The 11,322-nt window shown below is 39.3% G+C and overlaps 1 protein-coding gene across 3 annotated transcripts in view; it reads right to left on the bottom strand.

Moving 5' to 3' along the window:
* Window positions 1-5,970: 5,970 nt before the first annotated feature.
* KITLG (KIT ligand) overlaps window positions 5,971-11,322 on the bottom strand; it is a 57,805-nt gene continuing 52,453 nt past the window's right edge. For all 3 annotated transcript variants that reach the window (XM_074902767.1, XM_074902770.1, XM_074902768.1), the window contains one exon: window positions 5,971-10,126. The gene's annotated coding sequence lies outside the window, so the exon portion shown is untranslated. The remainder of the gene's footprint in view (window positions 10,127-11,322) is intronic.

The following is an 11,322-nucleotide window of genomic DNA, read 5'->3' as shown; positions in this document are numbered from 1 at the left end:
GTTATAACATTATAGAACCACACAGAATGGTTTGAACTGGAAATGAAATTCATATTTTACATAATGACAGTTAATAGTTTTCTGCATTGTAAATTTGCTTTCATATCTCTTTCAGTTCAGATTAAATGGATATTTCCAATTTACAAGTTCCATTATAAATTGGCAGATTAAATTCACGACTCTGTGTGAAATTCTGTGGTTTATATGCAAGAGTGTAATATAATTAACTGGTTGATATGAATTAATAATTTGCTACTTTCTCCTCTTCTTTTATGTGTATTCTTTCCTTCTAAAGAAGCTACAGAATTCCAGGACCTATAAGTAAGTATTTCTTAATTATATCATTCACAAGACTGCATGCATCTAAAAAATAAATGACCTGCAAACCTCCAAAGCCTGATCTCTTGAGTGCAGAGCTGCTGTACAGCATGACTTGTTTCTCTGATGTTGCGTGCTGTCAGTATATACAGAGCTAGGCAGATTTAGTAGAATTTAAAACTAACATTTTTGTGAAGGCTGTAGACCTTTTTTGCTACTGTACAGTTTATCAGTTATTAAATTTTTCTAATCTTAAAAATGTAGAAAAGTAAAATTTTGCAGTTTATTTTTAAGTCACTGTCATGACATATTTAGACACTGCATTTACAAAACCATCAGGAAATTTGAAAACAATCTCAGGCTGCATTCAGTTGGACTGTCTTCCTGTATTGTTTCTTATCTTTATATTTTCTTTAGAAATGTTGCCCTTTTTTTTTTTTTTTTTTTAATATTGGATATCAGGCACCCTCCTCCCCATCACTGCACACAAGGAGAATGACAGATATCCCTCCTGTTACTCAGTAGCTTAATCATTAAAGTGTTTGCCCAGGAAGGAGGAAAAATTAAATCAAAGGGCTTCCCAACCTCCTGCTTGCCAGGGAGCAAGGCTGTACTCCTTTCTTCTCTTCTCTCTTCTCCCTTTGAATTGGGGTTGCTGTGCAAAAATACAGTGCAAGCCTTCTGAAAGGGAAGATAAAGACAGGCATGGCATGGCTTCCTGCAGCCTGTGGAGCACCACTGCTGGTGCAGGGTGAAGAGGCAGTGGACACTGTTTGTCCTCTAAGGACTCTGCTTCCCTCTTGGTGTCTAACTGGTCAGAGCATGCAGGCCTGGCCACTGGATGGCCATAAGAAGTTCCAGGTGATGCTGGGTGGGTGTGCTGCATGTCTCGGGTCAGGAAAGACATACTCCTCCTCAGCTATGGTCAACACAGGAAGGTTTGGAGATGGATATGGAGTAAGCAGTGGGAAGAGCACCAGAGTTGAGTCAATTCATGGTTGGAGAGGTGTGAAGGTCACTGGAGGTGGTGGGGATGCAGCAAGAAGAAACCCATCAAAATGAGCTCAGGCTATAATCAGTAAGAACAAGAGAAGGAGAGGCTATACTTCAATCAGTCTGTTCAGGCAGTTTTATCAACAGGAACTCTATGAGAACTGATCACACAAACAAGCAGCTGATTAATTTGACCAGCTGTTGCTTTTAAATCTGATGGGCAGATGTTTTTAGAGGAAAACAGGGATAACATACCTATACAGCATAACCTTTTTTTTTTTTTTTTTCTCTGAGGAAAATCTTGCAGGGAATTTAAATGTTTGCAGCCTGCATGCATACAGTTGTACAGTAGCACATCACATTAGCAGTACCCCAGTTATAGCTGTACCATGTCCACATCTGGTGGTCATGGTGACCTCACCCTTCATTCAAGTTACAAATACAGCAACTTTTGGGATTAAGCCAACTGGGACAATTTCAGGAGTCCAATCTTTTGCTAAACAATTTGAAGTGTTTTCTTCCTAAATTATGTAAAAACTGCTAATGGTGGGACTGCTAAGAACAACTGGGATATATGAGGCTCTAATTGCAGAGTATGACTCAACAGGAGAGCATGGGGAGTCGGGGTGATAGCTGGAGGATAGACTGGATAGCAACAGGACACAAAGTTTATGCGTACAAGAGAACAAACATGAGGCTTTGGGGAGTTTCCAGTTATGGTCCAGGTTGAAATTCAGAAGACCTGTTTGAGTCATGCAACTCAGAGCCAGATTTTGACTCTCGGTGAAATAACCTTGGTGGCCTATATGGAAATATAGATGGATTCGTTATAGGTGCCCCCAGGGATGTGGGAGGTGTGTATGGTTCTGACATGTGCAGCCATGGAGCAGAAAGGGTGATGGTGCTGAGCTGTCTATGTCTGGGGAGTGCAGCTCAGGGTGGGGTGCCCAGAGAGCCTTTTGATCAGTGCATGGCACTTGGCAAACCTGAGGCTCACTCTTGCCAAGGGCTGGATTTGTGAAGAGATTCTGTAACGTGCAATCATTCCCTTAGGGTGTATGATTGAAGTTCATTGTAGTTACCTGTAAAGTTTGCTACATCCAAACACTGCCTCCTCCTCCATCCCACACACATGCACACACTACATTACAGATACATTAATATGCCTGCTTAAAACTTTGCTGTGTATCGGTGATTCTATTTGAAATGCAGTGAGTAACCAATTACAGCACATAACAGCAACGTTCATTTGCACAACTCTTTGATCCAAAGGTTAAAGCATTTAAAATCAAGAAAACTCAGTGCTCACTGACTGAGGCAATTGGATTCCTCTGGAACAGTACAAAACAAGGTTTAACAACAAACTGCTGAGCAGTACCACCATGTCAATGGGATACTTTCTTCTCAACTTCTGGCAAAGGAATAATCACCCCAAAGAAGTCATTGCATTATTCTTGGGGATGTGATTCCAAAGATTTAGATGCTATGTCTCTGCATTCACTGATGCTATTAATTGGCTTTGAGACACATCCCCTTTTTGTCATTTCTAAAGGTGAAGGCTGTTCTTTGTTTTGTTAATGATGACAGCATTGCCAAGAAAAAGCAAGGTCTAAAATATTTAACTTTAAGAACATGACAGATTAAATAACCTGTGGGGTCCTAATAATCATCAATCACAATGTAGGAGATGACAAGGTGAAATTTCTATAATGACATTTTGTCACTTGGAGTAGTCACTTAAACTGACAAAAGCTATACATTCTGCTCTGCAGCTTCTTTATTCTAATTGGGCCAATTTTACTATCATGCTATTATCCTGCACAGCAGAATTGGTGACAAACAAAGAAGCTTTTGTGATCTCACTTGAATATTTTTCCATGAGCTCAAGAAAATATCTTCTTTGCCAAAAAAGAATGAAAATTTTCACTGTATTTTGTGGCTGGCCAGAAGCCCAAGGCTCACGTCTGTCTGGAAAAAGTATAATATGTATTTTTAGTTCCTGCTTGCTTATCGTGGGATCTCACAGAAAGGGCCACAAGTCAGGGGAACTATAATCGCATTTGGTATTTTCCCTGTTATATGTTTAAATAGCTTTCCTTGGGATATGGTAGAGGAAAAAGAGGGCTAAACTTCTATTCCCTCACTCTTCCCAATTTTTCCAGTCTGCTTTAATTTAGCCTTATTTTTTACTACGCATCAGCACACAATAATTTGCTTTAAGCATATAACATGAAACTTGCTTGTGTTGGCACAGTCTTCAGTGTAGTTATTGGGAAACTTAATCAATTTTAGAAATGTTGGAACTTTGGAAGAAAATTTATCATTAATAGCTACATGTAAGGAAGTGGTTTTATAAGTTGTTAATGTAACATGACATCCTAAACCAACCCATTTCATTAAAACTAAAAGCATCTTATGTATTGCCATTCAGAAACTTTGGGCAAAAATATGTTTAGTAACACGTTTGTTAACATGGAATAAAATTACACCACAATTGTAAGTCAGACTACTGAAAACATTATGGTGGTGTCTCTTTGGCTGAAGAGTTACATCTATTTTCCCAGACTTTCACTCTTACCCTTTACCCCATCTAAGTATATTGCAATTCACAGAATCATAGAATCATAAAATAGTTTGAGATGGAAGGCAATTTTTAAGGTCATCTAGTCCAACCCTCCTGCAAGGAGTAGGGACATCTTCAACTAGATCAGGTTGCTTAGAGTGCCAACCAACCTAACCTTAAATGTTTCCAGGGATGGAGTATCTCCCACCTCTCTGGGTAACCTGTTCCAGTGTTTCACCACCCTCATTGTAAAAAATTTCTTCCTTATATCTAGTCTGAATCTACCTTCTTTTATTTTAAAACCATTACCTCTTGTCTTATTGCAACAGGCCCTACTGAAAAGTTTGGCCCCATCTTTCTTGTAAGCCCCATTTAAGTACTGAAAGTCCACAGTAAGGTCTCCCTGGAGCCTTCTCTTTTCCACGCTGAACAACCCCAACTCTCTCAGCCTTTCCTCATAGGAGAAGTGTTCCATCCCTCTGGTAATTTTTGTGGCCTTCCTCTGGATCTGCTCCAACAGGTCCATGTCTTTCCTGTGCTGATGACTCCAGAGCTGGATGCAGTATTCCAGGTGGGGTCTCATCAGAGCGGAGTTGAGGGGGACAATCACCTTCCTTGACCTGCTGGCCATTCTCCTTTTGATGCAGCCCCAGATACCATTGGCTTTATGGGCTGTGAGCACACATTGCCAGGTCATGTTGCGCTTCTCATCAACTAACACTCCCAAGTTCTTCTCCACAGGGCTGCTCTCAATCCACTCTTCACCCAGCCTGTATTTGTACTTGGAATTGCCTCAACCCATGTACAGGACCTTGATGAACCTCATGAGGTTCACATGGCCCACTTCTTGAGCTTGCCCGGGTCCCTCTGAACAGCATCTTGTCCCTCAGGTGTGTCAACTGCACCACTCAGCAGAGTGTTGTCCTCAAACTTGCTGAAGGTGCTCCTGACCCCACTGTCATTGATGAAGATATTAGTCAGTACTGGTCCCAGTACAGACCCCTGAGGGGCACCACTCATTACCGATCTCCATCTGGACATTGAACCAGATTACCAATTACCAGCTCCTGACTTCAGCAACAGTTGTTTTGTTACCTAAGAGCTGTTACATAACATTTCCAGGTACCCTGCTGTTAATGCTGCCTTTTTGAACTTCCAGGTCAAGGCTGCTTCCTTTTTGTTACATTAATGCCGCTTTCTACAGGAAGTATGTTAATTTCCAACCTCTGGCGCTCACCTAGCCCTAGCTGAACCGAGTGACCATCATACCTCCACCCCACCTGAGCCACCAAGGCTGCTCCTCAGGTTATGACTTCTACTGCACCATCAGTGCAGAGTTCCACTGCCCCATGGCCTTCTTCAAGCCCATCAGCTCTGCATTTCTTTCTGTGTCCAGACCAACAGCCACAGCTTTCATTCCTGTCCATGCCGTAAATTCTGTCAGCCCCAAATCCTGTTCCCGTCTTCCAGCCCATAACCCTGCTCTCTATTCTTTCTCATCAACCCTGTCTGTACCTCACTCCTATTTGTAACCCCCCTATATCTGCCTACTGTAGCCTTGCCTTTCTTCCAAGGCTACTTACCTCTCTCTGAGGTAGGTTGAAAGCCTCAGCAGGTTTAACTCTGCCTCTTAGGTTGGCATCCTTTCATTCTCTCTCAGGAGCAGAGAGGTGCCAGAGTTTCCTGAGCAGCTGTTTTTCCTCCCAACCTCATGCCTTGTCCTGGGCTTGTTACTGTAAAGCCACAATAAACTGCTGAAACTTGAAAGGAAGGATTCCATCCTTATGGGATAAGCTCTGGTCTCAGCTGAAAAAGCTTGTTATTTGTAATAAATTTTTGAGTTGGTAAATGCCACTTACTGCAAAAGAAGTGCATCAACAACATTGAGACTTTTAAATGGTAAATTAAAATCCCAATACATAGCTAAAAGTAGGGCACAAACAAATTTAAGCTCATTAGGGAGCTACAAGAAACTTTTATTTCTGAAGCTGGAATAATTTTCATAATCATAGATACACTATGGATCAGCAACGAAGGCTGATAATGAGGACATATACTTTGGTGGCACAAGGCTTCAAAATGCATGAATAAGAAACGAAATGTAATATGAAGGAGTCTGCATCTAGTAGCATACATCCCGGCAGAAAATTCTTCCAGGAGATGACATGACTTTAAAAAGGGTCTTAAACGGGTCTGACACAATGCAATATACTAATTATTTGGCAGTGCATAATATCTTTATTTAGAACAATAAAGTATATGTATATAATGTAAATTCCAAATTTGAACTAGTATAAAAAAGGATCTGGGAAAACATCTATCTTTAAGAGGACACATATATACATACACATCACATTTTATAAACTTTGTTGATTACCTTCAGTCAGAATGTAACTATGCAAGACTGTGCTGATATTTACATTGAAATAAATGAATTTGCCCATGATACAACCAGCAAACATCTGTGTCTCTATCACTAAAGAGTCTGAAGTTTCTGCGTTCCATCAATTTGATAACATAATAGCAACATGCCACCATTCCTGTAAATCTGTATTTAATAGACAGTTGAATTAGATTCCTGAATTGAAGAATGTTGGATAATTCTTAAATGTAAATCTAACTCAAAATACCTGTATTTTACATAGACAGATTTGCAATTGAATAGTTGTATTGTGTGTACTGAACAGTTTTAGCGTATTACAAAGAGAGAGCAACAGAGAAAACAGAGCTGGTGACGATCAGAATCTAAAAAAATGTGCAGGTTGTACACATACACCATAGTATAGCACATTTTATGAGCTTACATATAAAATGACCTTGTCAGGAAGTAAGTACCATTAATATATTCAAGTAAACACACACCTAAAGTAACACATCGAGTTACTCAGTATATCACAATCTGCTTTTTATTGTCACAAGGCCGCTACAATTGCATGCAAAGTTCAACTACTCCAAAGGAAACCTAAAAATGTTAGTTTCTCACAAAGCCACCGATATCTGGAAAACAAATTTTGTTGACTTTTGCATAAAAATTACAACACTCACTTTTCCCCAACTTTATTTTAAGAGAAAGGGTGTTTATTTTCTGTGTTAATGGACAAGGTCTGTCTACCCCAAAAGAAGACTGAAAAAGTGATCACTCTTCAGAAGTTGAATAGCTTACAACTGGATAAAGAAGCAATTAAAGGACTATTTTTGCTATTCCTACTTCCACTGAACAGTAACTTATTCTATTTCCATTGATTTAAAAAACATCTCCCAAGTCAGTAGTCTTTCAAAATTTCACCAAAGTAAGGGCCTCCTCAGCGGGTAGACAAATCGGACACAGAAATTTTCAAATAATTTCATGATCACATTTCCAAGTGCCACACCATCCACTGTATCCACAAATGTCTAGAAGTGTCCTGCTTTGCCAAATGATTGTGAACACCCAATGTTTTGTTCATATCTCTCAAAAGGGGGTGCAGAGATCGGGAAAACCATGAGCTCCAACAACAGTTCTGCTACTCCATGTGTCGTATGACTTTGATGCCTATGCAAAGAACTATGTTTGTGATGTGAAGTTGGAAGGCTTATACATGAATTTTCTTTCTGTTCCCATGTAGCCTTAAATTTGCCTTGCTGTATGGAAGAGATCAAAGTATCTGACATCCTTTGAAAGTGACTTAGCTACTATTTTAAGATGTTATTCTTGGAAGGTGAACATTTTGTAGCAGTCCATCTGGGTTTAAATTTACAACTGGTATTTTATATAGTATTGAACAGTAGACTAAGGAGCCTAAAGCATCATGCATTTTGAATATCAACATGTAATTTGAGGCATGCCATTGTGCAACATCATTGTGTATTTGATTTTCTGGAAAAAATGCATTTAGGAAAACTAACATTCTTATGAACAAAGAAAATTAATAAATATAGGATTTTTCTTTAAATGATTCTAAGAAAAATGCTGTAGAACTTCAAGCATAAGCTTGCTTTGAGGACGTATTGAATAGCAACATAAAGTATTTAAGGTTTCTGTAAAATGTGTAAGGATAATTGCTTCCATTTACTGTGGATATTTTTCTGCTCTGTCAAAACCAATACTCAGTTATTCTCTGCATTACCCACAAAGTGCAAATTTCCCATCAATTAAGTCATGCTGGCATTTCTTTCAGGGTAACTCTTAAATGAGTTTGAAACACAAAATCTGAGGGCCTTGCAAGTAATGAACTACACCATGTCAAATGAGACTGAGTTGCAGACGGGGAATTTTTTTGTTTGATTTTTGCAGAGCTAAAATTTGGAAAGCCCTTCCTTTTTTAGAAGTGATGAGCAACGTTGATTATTTCTTATTAAGTGGTGAGTGCTTCAGCATCTTCTGAATAAAAATGAAAGCCTAATTCTCACAGTAAGCTTTTTTTGGTCTGGTTTAAGTTCCTCAGATGACGCAAACCCCAAATCTCTGTTAATGTTAATGGAACTATGCTAACTTATACTAGATGAATAGGGCTTGAGGACCCTTTTCTGACATCCAGGAAGTGCAAAAAGGTCTCAGTATAAATAAAGAAATAAAAAAATAGTTCCACATGATCAAATCAATTCACAAGAAGTTCTGATGTCGGTCTCAGAAGCATCAAAATTCCACACAGAGTGGCACACATAATCTCCGTCATCAAACACAGTAAGGTTTTTAGATTTTTTCTTTTGGGTAAGCATGAAGGACAAATTAATTTTACCAATAACACATGCACACACACACACACACACGCACGCGCACACATGTATATATTATATGTATCATAATTTTTTTATGCATGATTCTTAGAAGATTAATCAGATTATTAAAATTTCAACAAAAATGCTTTAAAATTTAAGAGACTAAGTCTTTACTTTAAAGAGAACTCCAACTTTATGCAAAACATTAAAAGGGTGGTGTTGTTTTTTTTTTAAACTAGAACTCCTGCTGACCTGGTCAGTTAATGACAGATGACAGCGTGTTACCTGAAGTAAGCCACCTTTACCTTCTGAAATACATGCCCCTAATATAGATAAATAATTCATATCCATTATCTGGAAAAAGCCAAGATGAAAAGATGCACAACTACACTTGTAACTTTTATCATGGTATTTTTAGGATTTACTTGAAAACGCGTGTCTGTACATCAGTCCTGTACAGATTCCATAGATGCTACAACAGTAATAGATGCAGATGACAAGTGGGAAACAAAGCCTTTCTCTTTCGTTTCAAGAGAATTAACTTTAAGAGTGGAGAATTCCAGGATATTACTAATCACATAAAACACGATGCAAACATTAATTACAGCTGATGTAATAAAGGCTAAATACACTCAGGTTTTTTCAGATTTTCCACGCTATACATTTAAAGACAAGGTATCAATGGCATGCATCCATCTTCAGCATTTAAAATGCATTTCATGGGTTTGTCTTTATTCTGATGTTTGAACGCAATTCAGACTCTTTACTTTCCCTTTCCTTGGCATGGCTGGAAATTTCACCATATTCACATACCCAGCAGTTACTCTTAACGCTTTGAAAGTCCATGAGGTACAGTCACCTCCTGTTTACTTTGTCTCCATCCAGTATCTGCTTCTCCTGAACAGAGATCACCAATGCTGATGAATTCTTGATGCTTTCTGGGGTGGGCAACCAGCCACCTTGCACCTGACAGAGACCACATGTTGCTGTACACGTGACCTTTGCCAGGCATAAACACAGCTCCTTATAAGTAAAAGGCTAGAACACAGGTCCATAGCATGACTTTGCTTTCAAGTTTTATATACAATATTGAGGAGTATATTATCTGTATCCATTTCTGCGTTTTTTGTCAGTTCAGAGAACTCCATCTGAAGACACCAGGGTAGAGGACACAGAATTTAAATTAAGGATGCAAAGGTATTTATGACTTTCAATGATTATATATGGTTGGAGGCATTTGAAAGATGCTTTTTTTGAGGACATGTACTTTGTTTGCCAGAGTCAGTTGCAAGTAAAAATGCAATTAAAAATCCCCAAATGCCACACAAGGTAGATATTCATATAAGATACAGTCCTGCTAAGTGCACACTCTTCTTGTCGTTCAATTCAGTGTTGGTTTCACAGTAACAAACACAAATTGTCCTCATTTCTGTATTATGTCTATGGAGTCACGGGCAGCAACAACAGATGCAGACTCAGTCTGTCACTCCAGAAGGAATACGAATGTGCTTAAAACTGCTTCATTTATGAAGCGAACATGGAACTGTTACCTGCCTGAAGAGAAAAACAGAAATTATAATTTTGCTGATTCATTTTCCTCTCTGTAATTAGTAATTAAGAAGTAGAGCTTTTCCAAACATCTAACATAGACATTTTTTCTTATAATTTTGGAAATAGATATATTCCATGACACTTGCATAGACATTCCTTTATTCTGAAAGAAAAATTATTGTTATTATATGTACTTTCCTGGTCTAAGAACACACTTGCCTGCAAAAGCTCACTGATGTCATCTAAGGTGATGAAACAACTCTCATGGTCTTAAAGAACTGTTATGTTTGTGCATTTTGCTACGTGGCAATCTCTGGCAGCAAAATTTCCGTTGAAGTCATCAGATAAGCCAATACCAAACTGAGTTTACATCTTTGGAAAAATCAAATTACTTGTCGAATGCAATGATGATTTCCCTTCTCGGTGAGCAGATGTTAGAACAAAGCAGTTGAGGAGATGGGAAATCTCTCAAGTTGTAGCTAACTTGATCACAACAAACACTCTGGAATACACCTTAGAGTGACCACTACAAGATGAACTGCAAAACCTGGATTGCCTGTTATACTCTTTATGCTGTTCTTTCCACTCATGATATAAAATGAACCATTCAGCACTGCCTGAATCTTCCAGACCCTTGCCAGAGATGCTGTGGGTTAAGTACATGAAATGCTGGGGTTTCAACCCCAAGCCCCAAATTAAGGTTGACATATGGGTGATTCCCACAGATCTTCACAAAGGGAGGGTGAGTTTGCCTTTAGGCTTCCCTCCAGGGTGGTGCCGGCCTTGCAGGGAGAGCCATTGGGTAAATGAGCCCCAGGTGTCTGCACTGAGTAAACAAAGGCCAGGTGTCCCACTTGGGGATAAAAGCTGGGACCACTTGCAGGCAGGGGCAGTGTCTGTCTGTGAGGTGGATGCCCTTTGCAGAGTTTTGTGTTGGGGAAGGACGTCCTGTCTCCCTGGGACTGGGCTCCAGCCAGGTCTGGCTTTTGTAAATGTGGGCTGTGTAGAGATTCAGTATGTGGCTTCCTTGGTCTTATATATTTGGTTTGTTGACTCAGTTGTCTCCTGTCCCTTCTATAGGAGACTGCATTTCACCATTTATTCCACCCATTGTTGGTTGTGTAGTGTCATTGGGGTCAGTGGGATTGATGTTGATTATGTATAATCTGACTGACTTGTTTGTACCCCCAGTGCTCACC

This window comes from Athene noctua, chromosome 3, assembly GCF_965140245.1.
Source record: "Athene noctua chromosome 3, bAthNoc1.hap1.1, whole genome shotgun sequence".
Taxonomy (NCBI): domain Eukaryota; kingdom Metazoa; phylum Chordata; class Aves; order Strigiformes; family Strigidae; genus Athene; species Athene noctua.
The sequence above is the reverse complement of the archived record's forward strand: the minus strand, read 5'-3'. Positions and strand labels throughout refer to the sequence as shown.